This window comes from Elephas maximus, chromosome 4, assembly GCF_024166365.1.
Source record: "Elephas maximus indicus isolate mEleMax1 chromosome 4, mEleMax1 primary haplotype, whole genome shotgun sequence".
Classification (NCBI taxonomy): domain Eukaryota; kingdom Metazoa; phylum Chordata; class Mammalia; order Proboscidea; family Elephantidae; genus Elephas; species Elephas maximus.
In genome coordinates this window covers 179,821,994-179,839,910 of record NC_064822.1, presented here as the reverse complement: position 1 = coordinate 179,839,910, position 17,917 = coordinate 179,821,994, and the positions used below count along the sequence as shown (strand labels likewise).

The following is a 17,917-nucleotide window of genomic DNA, read 5'->3' as shown; positions in this document are numbered from 1 at the left end:
ATAAAGATTCATGAAAGATTTGATTTTTCTTGTCTGACCTCTTGGCTGCCCAATCTTTCTTGGCTAAGGACCTTATTCATTAGCGAAATTGGAGTGGTTGTTATAGACCTATTAATCTGTTGCTGTCTCCAGTTCATGCCTACATGCGGGATGGCATTCTCCCTCCCGAATCAGACCATCCAGCGGATGGCTCAAACCTGTCACAGACAGAAGGCCCAATCCTTTTGCTTGAAATATTCTGATCTAAGGGACTAGGTGTAAACTCGGGATAGATGTATGTGGTCATCAGAGCTTCAAAAGGGGGGAATATGTGACCCTAATATTCCTTGACATATTTTCTCCTTTTCAAAACGGGCGATTGAGAGCTTCACATAACAAATGCCATAATGATAATCTAAGTAACCTATAAGTTTTTTTTTTTTTGCCTGTATAAGTTGTTTTTTCTTTTTTTCTGCTGGTCTTCTCCTTTCCATATGCTTTTATTAAAGCCTTTGTTTTGTTCAGTTCATCCATCTGTAACTTCTGACATACAAACATAAAGATTAGAGTCCAGATGTCTGGCATGCATATCTTCAGTCTTGTAAAGAGTTTCTTTTAAATGTCTTGTGATGTATACTCATCCAACCATCTGTGGGCTATGTGCCTGAAGACACTATGTAACCTTTGCAAAGATGACATATGAGCTCTGATATAGAAATTGCCTTTTGGGACTCCATGAAGACAGCCCGTTTCCGTTGGACATCCCGTTGGTGTCACCTCCTAATAAACTTTCTCTCTCTGAGTTGGAGTACGTTTCATTGGCTCATCCACTCCAGGGTACAGACCCTAATTGGGCAACACTATGGCTGATTCAAGAATAGGGGTAGTTTTGGGTATTGGAATGATCCAGAAAGAAAGCTCACAGAATTAAAGAATTATGAATACACACACTTGTGTGTGCACATATGCACACACACTTTTAAGAACAGGCTTTGGGAAGGGCAGGGGCCTTGAAAGCATTAGGGATCTCAGCAGCAGGAGCCGAGCATCCCTCCAGACCTCAGATCCATGGCATTCTGCCTGGGGGAGAGTTTTCATTCTGATTTCACATTTCCTGGGGAGAGACTCTGATTGGTCCAAGGGGGGCCTTACAGCCATCATCCATGGCTTGGGGACAGGGTACATAAGGGGCATGGCACCAGGCAGAATTGTCGATTAGGGTCCTAATCGAGGTCTTTGCAGGTCCTTCCTGCTCATCCCCATGGGGGGCAGCAGAGGAGTAGGAGCTTTAACCCCTGGACCACCTCCCTTCCTAGTATCTCTTTTTGGGAGGAGGAGCAGCAAGCCTCCTTGGTCAGCCCCTGAAGTCAAGGAGGGATGAGTTTTACTAGTAGGTGGTATTTTACAGCGTGTTTTACTCAAAAGCCTAGTCTCCCTACTCATCCCCATCTTGTAGATAGACAAGTGGATCAAGGTCTCCCCTTCCCTACCAAGAGCTCCTGAGAGTCTTCCTTTCTCCCTTCTTTTCACTCCCAGACAGCCATAGAGTTTCACTTCTTTCCAATTCCTCAGCTGTGCTCATGAGGAAGCTTTACATGGATCAAGAGGCAGTTGTTCGGACAGAACAAGGGGATACCGATTGGTTTAAAGTCAGGAAAGGCGTGCGTCAGGGTTGTATTCTTTCCCCATACCTATTCAACCTGTATGCTGAGCAGATAACACGAGAAGCTGGACTGTATGAAGAAGAATGGGGCATCAGGATTGGAAGAAGACTCATTAACAACCTGGGATATGCAGATGACACAACCTTCCTTGCTGAAAGTGAAGAGGACCTGAAGCACTTACTAATGAAGATGAAAGACCACAGCCTTCAGTATGGATTGCACCTCAACATAAAGAAAACAAAAATCCTCGCAACTGGACCAATGAGCAACATCATGATAAACGGAGAAAAGATTGAGGTTGTCAAGGATTTCATTTTACTTGGATCCACAATCACCAGCCATGGAAGCATCAGTCAAGAAATCAAAAGATGCATTGCATTGGGCAAATCTGCTGCAAAGGACCTCTTCAAAGGGTTGAAGGGCAAAGATGTCACCCTGAAGACTAAGGTGCACCTGACCCAAGCCATGGTATTTTCAATCACATCATATGCATGTGAAAGCTGGATGATGAATAAGGAAGACCGAAGAAGAGTTGACACCTTTGAATTGTGGTGTTGGTGAAGAATATTGAACATACCATGGACTGGTAAAAGACTGGTAAAAGAACGAACAAATTTGTCTTGGAAGAAGTGCAGCCAGAATGCTCCTTAGAGGCAAGGATGGAGAGACTGCATCTTACATACTTCGGACATGTTGTCAGAAGGGATCAGTCCCTGGAGAAGGACATGATGCTTGACAGAGAACAGGGTCAGCGGAAAAGAGGAAGACCCTCAACGAGGTGGATTGACACAGCGGCTGCAGCAATGAGCTCAAGCATAACAACGATTGTAAGGATGGCGCAGGACCAGGCAGTGTTTCGTTCTGTTGTGCACAGGGTCACTATGCATCGGAAATGACTCGATGGCACCTAACAACAACAACAACAAGATGGCCGCTTGCTAGCGTTTAAGACCCAGAAGCCACTCACCAAAGTGGGATGCAGAACGTTTTCTTCATACATTTTGTTATGGCAATTGACCTAGATGTCCCCTGAAACCATGGTCGCCAGATCCCCACACCTGCTACTCTTGCCTTTGAAATCGAAGTGTTCGGTTGTACTCAGAAAACTTCTTTGCTTTTGGTTTAGTCCAGCTGTGCTGACCTCTCCCATATTGTGTGTTGCCTTTCCCTTCACCTAAAATAGTTCTTGTCTACTATTTAATTAGTGAATACCTGTCTCCCTCCCTTCCTACCTCCCTACTCTCGTAACCATCAAAGAATATTTTCTTCTGTTTAAACTATTTCTTGAGTTCTTATAATAGTGGTCTCATACAATATTTGTCCTTTTGCAACTGACTGATTTCACTTAGCATAATGCCTTCCAGATTCCTCCAAGTTATGAAATGCTTCACGGATTCATCCTTGTTCTTTATTGATGCGTAGTATTCCATTCTGTGAATATACCATAATTTATTTATCCATTCATCCATTGATGGGCACCTTGGTTGCTTCCACCTTTTTGCTATTGTAAACACTGGTGCAATGAACATGGGTGTGCATATATCTGTTCGAGTAAAGGCTCTTACTTCTCTAGGATATATTCCAAGAAGTAGGATTACTGGATCGCATGGTAGTTCTATTTCTAGTTTTTTGAGGAAGTGCCAACTGGATTTCCAAAGTGGTTGTACCATTTTACATTCCCACCAGCAGTATATAAGTGTTCCTGTCTCTCCACAACCTCTCCAACATTTATTATTTTGTGTTTTTTGGATTAATGCCAGCCTTGTTGGAATGAGATGGAATCTCATTGCAGTTTTGATTTGCATTTCTCTAACGGTTAATGATTGTGAGCATTTCTTAATGTATCTGTTAGCTGCCTGAATGTCTTCTTTAGTGAAGTGCCTATTCATATCCTTTGCCCATTTTTTAATTGGGATATTTGTTAAAGATTTTTTTTTTTTTTTTCAGTTGAGCTATATTATAAGTAGGGATTAAAATACCAACCGCACTCTGAGCATTGGACCAATGGGCTTTCTTCTGACTAGTTTTTCAGTGGGCGACAATTTTGCATTCCCTTTTTGATATTTACTAGCATCATTACTGTGAATATGTAAAGGTAATCTTAAGGTTCTCAAAGTGCATTGTCTCACACATTTGTCAGAACTCTAAAAAAGATATTACTCACGTGAATTAACTGTCAGTTGGAAGAGGATCATCTAAATTAGTTTAGTTGAATCTATCACACACACAAAAAACATAAATCCATAAGGCACACAAAGTTTGCCTTAGAGAAAACAGAACGTACCTAAAAATTTACATGTGACAAATAAGTTTTAATTAAAGAATACATGATTAGCAAGATAATCAATGTTTATCTATTAAGGCACAAACTATTTCTTGAGAGAGTTAATAGGAAATCTAATGCTATTCTAATTTGTAAAATCATAGCTTAAATTTCAGACACTTCTCTGGTGATGAGATTTATAACTTTGTTAAGTTTACCAACAGGAACTTCTAATTTAAGAGTTACAACATCTAAACCCAGTAGTTAGCTAATTTAGGAGAAAGGAGTGTGACCCTAATACTCCCTAGCATTTTTTTTTTCCCCAAAATGGGGAACTGAGAGGCTGACATAACTAAGGCCATGATAAGCCTGTAAGTTTTTCCTTTTCCTCTGCCCGCCTCCTCCTTCACATGCCCTGGTTAATGACTTTGTTCTTTGTTTCAGTCTGATGCAAACAACTTTGTTTTGTTCTGTCTGCCTGTGACTTACAACCCCCCATGTGGAGATTAGAGCCTAGGTGTCTGATATTCCTGCCCTTAGCCTGAAAAAGAGATGTTCTGGCATGTGTTTTTTCAGTCCGAAAAAGAGTCTCTTGTCACTATTCTGCCATGAAAAACTCTTCCAGCCATCTGGAGGCTACAAAGACATTTCTAACTCTTATAGAACCCCAATAAGCTCTAATGCAAAATCGTTCCCTGGACTCCACAGAGACAGCCTGTGCTGCTGCTGGGTCCCAGGTGATGTACGCATCTCCTAAACAAACCTTTTCACTCTTTCTGATTTAGAGTACATTTCATTGGCTCCACTGCTCCAGGGCATGGATCCTAACCACATAAAAAAAAGGAGGAAAATGGTTTCTCATATTTAGAAAGTAGGACCTTAAAGCATTTCTCATTTTTAGAATGAAAGGCTTTAAAACATTAGCAATATTCTCACATAAAACTCATAGTATCTTTTCGTTCACTCGGTTTCACGTAGTTAATTTCTGTCCCGGGTGGTTCTGGATCGATCGCAGTCTGCGAACCCATTGACTTCTGCATAGCAGTTCTGGAAATCTTGATTGAGTCTAGCCATGGTCCCTTTCATAAGTCCAATATAGTTCATCCTTTTTGTTGAGATATTCTGGTCAAATGTTTTTAGAAAATCGGTAAAATGAAAAGTTATCTGCAGATGACAAAACTTAATATGGCCATAATTAATTTATAAACATAACTCTTAAAAGAGAAAGACCTGATAGAAATTAATTACAAGCATAATGTAAAGGCCAAATAAAATCAGTTAAAAAAAGCTTTAGGTAAAAATGTTTCTAAATATAATCATTAACCATATTTTTAAAAATAATTTTATTGTGCTTTAAGTGAAAGTTTATAGATCAAGTTAGTCTCTCACACAAAAGCTTATATACACCTTGCTACATACTCCCAATTACTCTCCCCCTAATGACACAGCCCGCTCCCTCCATCCACTCTCTCTTTTTGTGTCTACTTCACCAGCTTCTAACCCCCTCTACCCTCCCATCTCCCCTGCAGGCAGGAGATGCCAACATAGTCTCAAGTGTTCACCTGATCCAAGAGGCTCACTCCTCACCAGCATCCATCTCCAACCCATTGTCCAGCCCAATCCATGTCTGAAGAGTTGGCTTGGGGAATGGTTCCTGTCTTGGGCTAACAGAAGGTCTGGGGGCCATGACCTCCAGGGTACCTCCAGTCTCAGTCAGACCATTAAGTCTGGTCTTTTTTTGAGAATTTGGGATCTGCGTCCCACTGTTCTCCTGCTCCCTCAGAGTTTCTCTGTTGTGTTCCCTGTCAGGGCAGTCATCAGTTGTAGCCGGGCACCATCTAGTTCTTCTGGTCTCAGGCTGATGGAGTCTCTGGTATATGTGGCCTTTTCTGTCTCTTGGGCTCATCTTTACCATATGTCCTTGGTGTTCTTCATTCTCCTTTGCTCTAGGTGGGTTAAGACTAATGGATGCATCTTAGATGGTCACTTGCTAGCATTTAAGACCCCAGACACCACTCTCCAAAGTAGGATTCAGAATGTTTTCTTAATAGATTTTATTACGCCAATTGACTTAGATGTCCCCTGAAACCGTGGTCCCCAAACCCCTGCTCCTGCTTCGCTGGACTTCGAAGCATTCAGTTTATTCAGAAAACTTCTTTGCTTTTGGTTTAGTCCAGTTGTGCTGACCTCCCCTGTATTGTGTGTATTGTGTGTTGTCTTTCGTTTCACCTAATGTAGTTCTTATCTACTATCTAATTAGTGAATACCCCTTTCTCACCCTCCCTCTCTCCCCCCCTCATAACCACAAAAGAGTGTTAACCATATTTTTAAAGAGCTTTAGATATAATACATTATAATTTTGAGACATAATATTATATAGTCAGGACATATTAAGAATATACCAAGATTATTAAGTCTCTAAATACCTGAAGAGTAATAAAAATAACTTTATAGGTAAATGATGTGAATTCCTAATCAAACCATTGGCTTTAATGATGTTAGAGTCAAAACAAGTAAATTTGCAACTAAGTTAGCAATAAATAGTAATAAAATTATGACATAATATTATGTGTTTGCTGTCTAATATTAGGCAAAAACACAAAAGGAAATACTAACATGCAAATTTTAACCCAAAGAGAAAGAATCAGTCACTCCTCTTGATTTTAACAACACATTCCATGTGATTTATAACACGCTAAGTAAATCTTTTTAGCACTTTTCCTTTATAAAAATTTTGTGGTTTCCCAACTTGTCAGAAGTTTATCATAAGTTACCAAGAAACAATATTTTAGTTATTTAACCAAAAGTCTTAAAGTAAAAACCTTAGTTTTTTTTTTTCTTTTTTTCTGAAGCCATGTGGCTTGGTTTCTGACTCAGGAATCTCATTCTAATGACAGACCAAACATCTCTTTTTGAAGCCAGATTACACAAAGAAGAGATTAACCCTTCAACTCAGTAATTAAAGAAATTTTTGTTATTTTAACAGCAAGAAATCTAATTCTTTCTTTTACATGCTATTTAACATTAAAGCTCTTAAAAATCTCGTAAAATTAAATCATTAAAGTTTAATTAGACATTTTTGAAAGACAGAAGATAACTGATTTCTTTCCCTTTTACTGTTCTTGGAACTGTAACTTTTACCTTAAGACAAAATTAACTTTTTTTCTTTACACCGGCTGCACTGGTCTCTTTCTTTCTAAAGGGATGTGGAGCCTTCTTGGTTCCTGTGGCCTTGATCACCCTCTTTTTCTTTGTTTTCTTGGGGGATGGCCTTTAGCCTGCAAGGCTGCAGTTAGGTCTGTAAGTCTTTTTTTTCTTTTTTTTTTGAACCTCAGAGTAAACTTGGCAGGTCAGTTTGATTAGCCGAGAGGTTTTTTTTAACCCTATACTTCCTTCTTTTTATGAAGTTTTTTTTATTTCTTAAATTGATCATAAGAATTGCCAATGTTTAAGAATGCACCCTTGGGGTGACTCTCCTGATACGTTCCCTTGATTTTTCGTTGTGTCCAATTTAACTGTTCCTAAGAACCTGGCTGTTTATTTTTATGGGTAGTCGATACCACTGGCTCTTTCTTTTAGTGCAACAGGAGTTTGTCTTTCACCCTGCAGCCAAGAGTTTTCTCAGCTCTGGGAGAGAACCCCTTTTTAAAGTCTTAACGCTCTGCTTGGAGTGTTCTCTCTATTGTGATTCAAAGCCCAGTCTAGAGTGAAAATCTGCTCTCCCTGTGCATCTCTTTCTTCAGCCCAATCAGTAAATTCTCAGGAGTCTCTATAAGTATGTTCCAATTTAACCTGAATTACTTTTCACCAATTAATTTCTATGCATTACACATAAATTACACGTAAGCCACAGAGGCAATGGAGATAATCTTGCAGTCTCAGCCTCCCAGACAGTCCCAGTCACACATAAGAGGAACAGACAAACCGAGAGCGCTCAGACCAGACAAGCCAGAAAGGGAAAGGAGGAATGAAGACCATCTTGTTGTTGTTGTTGTTGTTGTTAGGTGCCGTCGAGCCGGTTCCGACTCATAGTGACCCTATGCACAACAGAACAAAACACTGTCCAGCCCTGCGCCATCCTTACAATCATTGTTACACTTGAGCTCATTGTTGCAGCCACTGTGTCAATCCACTTTATTGAAGGTCTTCCTCTTTTCTGCTGACCCTGTACTCTGCCAAGCATGATGTCCTTCTCCAGGGACTGATCCCTCCTGACAACATGTCCAAAGTATGTAAGATGCATTCTCACCATCCTTGCTTCTAAGGAGCATTCTGGTTGCACTTCTTCTAAGACAGGTTTGTTTGTTCTTTTGGCAGTCCATGGTATATTCAATATTCTTCACCAACACCACAATTCAAAGGCATCAATTCTTCTTCAGTCTTCCTTATTCATTGTCCAGCTTTCACATGCATATGATGTGATTGAAAATACCACGGCTTGGGTCAGGTGCACCTTAGCCTTCAAGATGACATCTTTGCTCTTCAACACTTTAAAGAGGTCCTTTGCAGCAGATTTGCCCAATGCAATGCATCTTTTGATTTTGTGACTGCTGCTCCCATGGCTGGTGATTGTGGATCCAAGTAAAATGAAATCCTTGACAACTTCAATCGTTTCTCCGTTTATCATGATGTTGCTCATTGGTCCAGTTGTGAGGATTTTTGTTTTCTTTATGTTGCGGTGTAATCCATACTGAAAGTTGTGGTCTTTGATCTTCATTAGTAAGCGCTTCAAGTCCTTTTCACTTTCAGCAAGCAAGGCTGTGTCATCTGCATAACGCAGGTTGTTAATGAGTCTTCCTCCAATCCTGATGCCCCGTGCTTCTTCACGTAGTCCAGCTTCTCGTGTTATCTGCTCAGCATACAGATTGAATAGGTATGGTGAAAGAAGATTATCTTAGTGAGGTCTAACACATTACTAGCAATATCTGAATCTCCACCTCAGTCCTCCAGATACCTCCTATCCCCAGTACCAGACGGAGGGGCTTCTATCTCCCAGTCTAAACAGACAGAGATGTCTACATCCACTCCCCAGAAGCAGGGTACACCAACCAGAGACAGGCAACATCCAGACACACAAAAATGATAGCCACCACACACTCATACATCTGTCCAAATTCTACTGTTACCAAGAGTCCTTCCTTGCGATCACAAATGCAATAATGGGACTGAACCGGGTGACAGTTAAAATTTGAAACCCTACAAAAGTAATCAGAAGCTTGGGGCCCTCATAAGTGGGGACACAGGAAGGAAAAAATAATGGGACATTAGAGATGCACTAACTGGACAAAACACCAGGGCCCTCACCCACCAGCCGGTACTTAATCAAAAGGAAAATAAGATGGAGAGGGAAGTGAACTAGAGAAGAAGAGAGAGAAGAAAGAAAAACCAATTACCAGGTCCGCAGACTACACCAAGTCTCATGGGTCATGGGGCCAAGTCCCTCACCACAGACTATACCAGGTCTCAATCAAGGGGGAATCACTCCTTTCGTGAGACTCCTGGATTGTGCAGGTCCAGGCAGTGGCATTTCAACTCAATCTTTGAAGAGTGTCTATTAAGCACTCCTGATTTAACAGGTCTCACACATGTTGGGGCCGGGCCCCTCACCATAGACCAACACCAGGTCTTACGGTTCTTGAGGCTGAATCCCTCACCGGAGACAAAAACCAGAAGTCAGAGTTTGAGGGTAAAAGATAAAGGGAGATCCTCTGGCAGTGGACTCTGCCAGGGAGGATGTTGGAGGACTTCTCAGAGGAGGTGATGCCTGTCTGGGCTTAGAAGGATTGGCATGGTTTTATAGGCTGCAGGAGTCCTTGGGTGGTGCACACGGTTAAGTGCTTGAGTACTAGCTGAAAGGCTGGCAGTTGAAATCCACTCAGAGGCAGCTCAGAAGACAGCCTCATGATCTGCTTCTGAGAGGTGACACCCTTGAAAAGCCTATGGGGCAGGTCTACTCTGCACAAACAGGGTCTCCATGAGTCGCAGTTGACTCAATGGTAACTAACAGCAAGAGAAACAGGTACTCCTGCAGATGGACTTCACAAATATCTAGAAGCTTTTTTTCAGGGGCATGGCAGCAATCCAACATGAACGCAGGGAGCATCTGGTATGTGCGGGATGGTGCTGAGAGCTTGTGACCAAGATGTGAAGAGGCAGGGATGCTGGTGAAGGGGCGCAGGAGAGTAGGGCTGGGGATGAGTCCACAAGGGGCAGGGGAGTCATTTGCTACAGCCTGCACAGCCAGTTAGTGGCAAGTTGGGCCTAGCTCCGGAGTGCCGCTCCTTCCGGAAGACCCACAGATTCCCAGGAAGCCAAGCAGGATGGGTTGAGTCTAGAAGGGCCTGGAATGTCAGGCCTGGGTTTGCTCCTCTCAGTGGTCAGCCAAGGGGGTAGTGCTGGGCTGAGGTTAGTGCTGCTGACAGGTGTTTTTTTTTTTTTAAATAGTTTTTATTGTGCTTTAAGTGAAAGGTTACAAATCAAGTCAGTCTCTCACACAAAAACTCATATATACCTTGCTACATACTCCCAATTACTCTCCCCCCAATGAGACAGCCCGCTCCCTCCCTCCCTCCACTCTCTCCTTTCATATCCATTTCGCCAGCTTCTAACTCGCTCTACCCTCCCATCTCCCCTCCAGGCAGGAGATAACCAACATAGTCTCAAGTGTCCACCTGATCCAAGAAGCTCACTCCTCACCAGCATCCCTCTCCAACCCATTAACCAGTCCAATCCATGTCTGAAGAGTTGGCTACGGGAATGGTTCCTGTCTTGGGCCAACAGAAGGTCTGGGGGCCATGGCCACTGGGGTCCTTCCAGTCTCAGTCAGATCATTAAGTCTGGTCTTTTTATGAGAATTTGGGGTCTGCATCCCACTGCTCTCCTGCTCCCTCAGGGGTTCTCTGTTGTGTTCCCTGTCACGGCAGTCATGGGTAGTAGCCAGGCACCATCTAGTTCTTCTGGTCTCAGGCTGATGTAGTCTCTGGTTCATGTGGCCCTTTCTGTCTCTTGGGCTCGTAATAACCTTGTGTCCTTGGTGTTCTTCCCTCTCCTTTGATCCAGGTGTGTTGAGACTCATTGATGCATCTTAGATAGCCGCTTGCTAGTGTTTAAGACCCCAGAGGCCACTCTCCAAAGTGGGATGCAGAATGTTTGAAAGGCGTGTTTTTAATATGTTTGTTTTTGCTGAGCTGCTCTGAGGTTGTGGCTTTCAGTTTCCTTTTCCGGTTCGCCAGTATGTATGGAAGCAGAGAGAATGTGCCTGGTGATTGCACCAGCACTTGGGCCCTCAGGCTAGCGTTCGGGCCTACACACCTAAGAACAGCCGGATCTTACTTTTGGCAAGGGGACGATTCCTTGGTAAGTTGGGGTTAGGGTGAGAGGAGAGGGTTATGACCCCCATCTAATCCTTAAAACAACTCTGTAAGAAAAGGATTATCATCATCCTTTTATCTTGTTCTTGTTGTTAGGTGCCATTGAGTCGGTTCTGACTCATAGTGACGCTATACACAACAGAATGAAACACTGCCCGGTCCTGCGCCATCCTTACAATCGTTGTTATGCTTGAGCTCATTGTTGCAGCCACTGTGTCAATCCAACCCGTCAAGGGTCTTCCTCTGTTCTGCTGACCCTGTACTGTGCCAAGCATGATGTCCTTCTCCAGGGACTGATCCCTTCTGACAACATGTCCAAAGTATGTAAGACGTAGTCTTGCCATTCTTGCCTCTAAGGAGCATTCTGGCTGCACTTCTTCCAAGACAGATTTGTTCTTTCTTTTGGCAGTCCATGGTATATTCAATATTCTTCGCCAACACCACAATTCAAAGGCGTCAACTCATCTTAGGTCTTCCTTCCTCATTGTCCGGCTTTCACATGTATACGTTGTGATTGAAAATACCATGGCTTGGGTCAGGTGCACCTTAGTCTTCAGGGTGACATCTTTGGTCTTCAACACTTTGAAGAGGTCCTTTGCAGCAGATTTGCCCAATGCAGTGCATCTTTTGATTTCTTGACTGCTGCTTCCATGGCTGTTGATTGTGGATCCAAGTAAAATAAAATCCTTGACAACTTCAATCTTTTCTCCGTTTATCATGATGTTGCTCATTGGTCCAGTTGTGAGGATTTTTGTTTTCTTTACGTTGCGGTGTAATCCATACTGAAAGCTGTGGTCTTTCATCTTCATTAGTAAGTGTTTCAGGTCCTCTTCACTTTGAGCAAGCAAGGTTGTGTCATCTGCATATCCCAGGTTGTTAATGAGTCTTCCTCCAATCCTGATGCCCCATTCTTCTTCATATAGTCCAGCTTCTCGTGTTATCTGTTCAGCATACAGGTTAAATAGGTATGGGGAAAGAATACAACCCCGACGCACACCTTTCCTGACTTTAAACCAATCAGTATCCCCTTGTTCTGTCCGAACAACTGCCTCTTGATCCATGTAAAGGTTCCTCATGAGCACTAGTAAGTATTCTGGAATTCCCATTCTTTGCATTGTTATCCATAGTTTGTTATGATCCACACAGTTGAATGCCTTTGCATAATCAATAAAAGACAGGTAAACATCCTTCTGGTATTCTCTGCTTTCAGCCAGGATCCATCTGACATCAGCAATGATATCCCTAGTTCCATGTCCTCTTCTTAAACCAGCCCGAATTTCTGGCAGTTCCCGGTCGATATACTGCTACAGCCGTTTTTGAAAGATCTTCAGCAAAATTTTGCTTGCATGTGATATTAATGATACTGTTCTATAATTTCCACATTCAGTTGGATCACCTTTCTTGGGAATAGGCATAAATATGGATCTCTTCCAGTCAGTTGGCCAGGAAGCTGTCTTCCGTATTTCTTGGCATAGATGAGTGAGCGCCACCAGCGCTGCATCTGTTTGTTGAAACATCTCAATTGATATTCCGTCAATTCCAGGAGCCTTGTTTTTCGCCAATGCCTTCAGAGCAGCTTGGACTTCTTTCAGTACCATCAATTCCTGATCATATGCCACCTCTTGAAATGGTTGAATATCGACTAATTCTTTTTGGTATAATGACTCTGTGTATTCTTTCCATCTTCTTTTGATGCTTCCTGCGTCGTTTAATATTTTCCCCATGGAATCCTTCACTATTGCAACTCGAGGCTTGAATTTTTTCTTCAGTTCTTTCAGCTTGAGAAACACCGAGCGTGTTCTTCCATTTTGGTTTTCCATCTCCAGCTCTTTGCACATGTCATTATAATACTTTACTTTGTCTTCTCGAGAGGCCCTTTGAAATCTTCTGTTCAGTTCTTTTACTTCCTCAATTCTTCCTTTTGCTTTAGCTGCTCGATGCTCAAGAGCAAGATTCAAAGTCCCCTCTGTCATCCATCTTGGTCTTTTCTTTCTTTCCTGTCTTTTCAATGACCTCTTGCTTTCTTCATGGATGATGTCCTTGATGTCATTCCACAACTCGTCTAGTCTTTGGTCACTAGTGTCCAATGTATCAAATCTATTCTTGAGATGGTCTCTAAATTCAGGTGGGGTAAACTCAATGTCAGATTATGGCTCTCGTGGACTTGCTCTGATTTTCTTCAGTTTCAGCTTGAACTTGCATATGAGCAATTGATGGTCCGCTCCACAGTCGGCCCCTGGCCTTGTTCTGACTGATGATATTGAGCTTTTCCATCATCTCTTTCCACAGATGTAGTCGTTTTGATTTCTGTGTGTTCCATTTGGTGAGGTCCATGTGTATGGTCGCCGTTTATATTGGTGAAAGAAGGTATTTGCAATGAAGAAGTCATTGGTCTTGCAAAATTCTACCATTTGATTTCCGGCATTGTTTCTATCACCAAGGCCATATTTTCCAACTACTGATCCTTCTTTGTTTCCAATTTTCGCATTCCAAATGCCAGTAATTATCAGTGCATCTTGATGGCATGTTCAATCAATTTCAGACTGCAGCAGCTGATAAAAGTCTTCTATTTCTTCATCTTTGGCCCTAGTGGTTGGTGAATAAATTTGAATCATAGTCGTATTAACTGGTCTTCCTTGTAGGTGTATGGATATTATCCTATCACTGACAGTGTCGTACTTCAGGATAGATCTTGAGACATTCTTTTTGACAATGAATGCTTTTCAGAAATAGACTGATGGTTCCTTCTTCCTAGTCTGTCTTAATCTGGAAGCTCAGCTGAGACCTGTCCTCCATGGGTGACCCTGCTGGTATCTGAATACCAGTGGCATAGCTTCCAGCATCAGAGCAACACACAAGCCCCCACAGTACGACAAACTGACAGACACGTGGGTGCATTCTTCGTTTTATAGTGGAGGAAAAATCAAAACTCAGGTAATGGGCCTGAGGTCACACAGCTAAGTTGTGGCACCTTCTGGATCTGAACTCAGGTTTGTCCTCCCCCTCCTTCCCCCTGTGCACCTGAGCAGTGGTGAAGGATGGCTCAGATGGATTACAAAGTTCCCTTGGGCTCAGCAAGAGTTCCCACCTGCCTGATACCTGGCCAGGTGACCCCAGATGGAAGGGAGGTGGTGACGTGTCTGACCTTTTTGGGAACTTTGGAGGAAGCAGAGGAGGTGGAGAAGGTGTGGTGAGCCAAGCCCTGAGGATGCCCCCAGTGTGCTGCTGCTGAGGCCTGATGGGGCAAAGGACTTCTTTGGAAGTACAAGGAGTCCAGAGGTTGTACCACCTATCCTATCGGAGAACCTGCTCTGTGAATGGCTCTTTGGGGGAAACTGAGGCCCTGAGAGGGTAGTGACTGGGCCAGAGTTCCTTGCCCACTTGATGAGAGGCGGCGCAGGGAGATGGCAGGACTCCAGACCCTGTACTCCACTGGCCTCCTATTCAGGACTGCAGGATGATGGGAGAAGAGAGAGGAAGCCCGGTGTGTCCGGAATCAAAAGATGACCAAGACATAAGAAGTGAGGGGGTCATGTTGTGGAATGGTATCCCCAGTACCATCCCAGCTTTGTGATCTTTCAATAAAAAGACAAAACTGCTTGTGTGTGAGTACATAACCTTTGGAGTGTGTGCTTAGATCTGTGTGTTTGTAGAAGCAGAGACAAACCCGGAAGGCACAGTCTAAGCTGTTATCAGAGGTAATGATGTCTGTGGGGATAGAATAGGCCTTCACTTTCATCTTTAGAAATTTTGTCTTTAATCTTAGAGTCAGAAGGCCTGGTGTGGGCCTCCACTCAGTCCACTGAGAGCTGTGCGAGCCTGGGTAAATCACTTTCCCTCTCTGGGCCTCAGTTTCTTCACCTGATAAATGAGGTTAGAGTTCTCTGCTCTGTTGACCCTGTAGCAGATTTCTGGTAATGCCTGGGCAGTGGGAGTGAGGGGGAAGTAGAGGTCATGGTGGACTGGGGTGAACTGGAAGCACTCTCAGATCCAGGTGAGGGTTGCTGGGTGAAGTGTGGGCCTAATTTACCAGATCTCTCATTTTAAGAGAGTCTCAGAATTATAGATTATTTGGTATAGAAGTTTCTAAGTTTTAAATATTGACAACCAAATAAAAAAATTTAAACATTGCATAGGGCTCCCTTGTCTTCCCCTCCTTCTGCCCACCTTCCTCCCTTGCTCCTCTCCTCCCACCCACGACCCACTGGAGAGGCCTAACTCTGTGAAGTCTTGCATTTTCACTTCCCTGTTACAGACTATTCCCAGTGTCCACATGCCCTAGAGTTGATAGTGACTTAGGGCAACCCCACGTGTATCACTGTAGAACTGGACTCCATAGGGTTTTCCATGGCTGATTTTTCATTTGTAGAGTAACAGGTCTTTCTTACGAGGGACCTCTGTGTTGACTTGAACCTCCAACCTTTTCGGTTAGCAGCTGAGCTTTTAACCATTTGCACCACCCGGGGACTCCTACAGGCTACTAAGGGTATCTTATTATATGCAGCTTCTTTTTCTTCCTCATTCTTTTTAATGTCTCAGAGTATTCCCTAGTATGAATGGACCCTAATGTACCTATCTGTTGCCTGTTGCCGTGTGTCTTCTAGCCAATTTCGACTCACAGTGGCTCTATATGACAGAGTGGAACTACCCCATAGGGTTTCCTAGGCGGTAATCTTTAGGGAAACAGGCTGCCACATCTTTCTGCTGTGGAGCGGCTGGTGGGTTTGAACCACTGACTTTTGGCTCAGCCACCCAGTGCACAAGCATTGTACCACCAGCGTTCCTCATCTACTCCCTTAGGAATGGGCACTTAGTTATTTCTCTCACTTTTGGTGCTAAATACAATGCTGTGCTAAACATCCTAGAATCCATGTGCTGGCACCGGTAGCCTATGGTCTCTGTAGCTTAGAGACCTAGGAGTGGGTTGCTGGAGCAGAGAATAGGCAGGTGTTAGGATATTGGGCCATTGCCAGGTTGTCCTCCAAAACTCTGAAACATTTTACACTTCTGTTTACAAGTAATGAGGGAGTGCACCCACACCCTCGCCGGTTGGACATCACGCATCTTTTTGTTGTTGCCGTTGTTAGTCGGTTCTGACTCATGGCGATCCTATACACAACAGAACGAGACACTGCCAGGTCCTGAGCCATCCTCATAATTGTTGCTATTCTTGACCCATTGCTGCAGCCGCTGGTCAATCCACCTGGTTGAGGGTCTTCCTCTTTTCCGCAGACTCTCTATTTTACCAAGCGTGATGTCCTATTCCAGGGACTGATGCCTCCAGATAACATGTTCAAAGTATGTGAGACGTAGTCTCCCCATCGTTGCTTCTAAGGAGCATTCTGTTTGCACTTCTTCCAAGACAGGTTTATTCGTTCTTTTGGCAGTCCGTGGTATATTCAATATTCTTCGCCAATACCACAATTTTAAGGTGTCAAACTTCTTCTCTCTTCCTTATTCATTGTCCAGTTTTCCCAGGCATAAGAAGAGATTGAAAACACCAAGGCTTGGGTCAGTCCCACCTTAGTCCTCAAGGTGATATCTTTGCTTTTCAACACTTTAAGAGGTCTTTTGCAGCCCATTTGCCCAGTGCAATGAGCCTTTTGATTTCTTGACTGCTGCTTCCATGGCTGGTGATTGTGGATACAAGTAAAATGAATTCCTTGACAAGCTCAATCTTTTTTCATCTATCAGGGCGTTATTTATTGGTCCAGTTGTGAGGATTTTTGTTTTCTTTATGTTGAGGTGTAATCCATGCTGAAGACTGTGGTCTTTGATTATCAACAGTAAGAGCTTCAAGTCCTCTTCACTTTCAGCAAACAAGGCTGTGTCATCTGCCTAACGCAGGTTGTTAATGAGTTTTCCTCCAATCCTGATGCCCTGTTCTTCTTCATATAGTCCAACTTCTTGGACTATTCACTCAGTATACAGATTGAATAGGTATGGTGAAAGGAATCAACCCTGATGCACACCTTTCCTGACTTTAAACTGTGCAGTTTCCCCTTGTTCTATTCGAATGACTGCCTCCTGATCCATGTACAGATTCCTCATGAACACAATTAAGTGTTCTGGAATTCCCATTCTTCACAATCTTATCCATAATTTGTTATAATCCACACAGTCCGATGCCTTTGCATAGTCAATAAAACGCAGGTAAACATTTTTCTGGTAGTCTCTGCTTTCAGCCAGGATCCATCTGACATCAGCAATGATATCCCTGGTTCCACATCCTCTTCTAAATCTGTCTTGAATTTCTGGCAGTTCCCTGTCCATATACTGCTGCAGCCATTTTTGAATGATCTTCAGCAAAATTTTACTTGTGAGTGATATTAATGATATTGTTCAATAATTTCTGAATTAGATTGCTCACCTTCCTTGGGAATAGACATAAATATGGATCTCTTCCAGTCAGTCGGCCAGGTAGCAGTCTTCCAAATTTCTTCGCATAGATGAGTGAGCATTTCCAGTGTGCCATCCATTTGGTGAAACACCTGAATTGGTATTCTGTCAATTCCTGGAGCCTTGCTTATCACCAGTGCCACAAGTGCAGCTTGGACTTCTTCCTTCAATACCATTGGTTCCTGATTATATGGAACCTCTTGAAATGGTTGAGTGTCGACGAATTCTTTTTGGTACAGTGG

At 43.1% G+C, this 17,917-nt stretch overlaps 1 protein-coding gene across 3 annotated transcripts in view; it reads left to right on the top strand.

Annotated features, from left to right (window-relative positions):
* LOC126076000 (apolipoprotein L3-like) overlaps positions 1-17,917 on the top strand; it is a 110,363-nt gene that overhangs the window by 30,669 nt on the left and 61,777 nt on the right. Inside the window, exon 1 of one of the 3 annotated variants that reach the window (XM_049884327.1) lies at positions 11,171-11,262. The exons of the other annotated variants lie outside the window; for them this stretch is intronic. The gene's annotated coding sequence lies outside the window, so the exon portion shown is untranslated. Of the gene's footprint in view, positions 1-11,170; positions 11,263-17,917 lie in introns of those variants that run through there. 3 annotated transcript variants of the gene reach the window in all.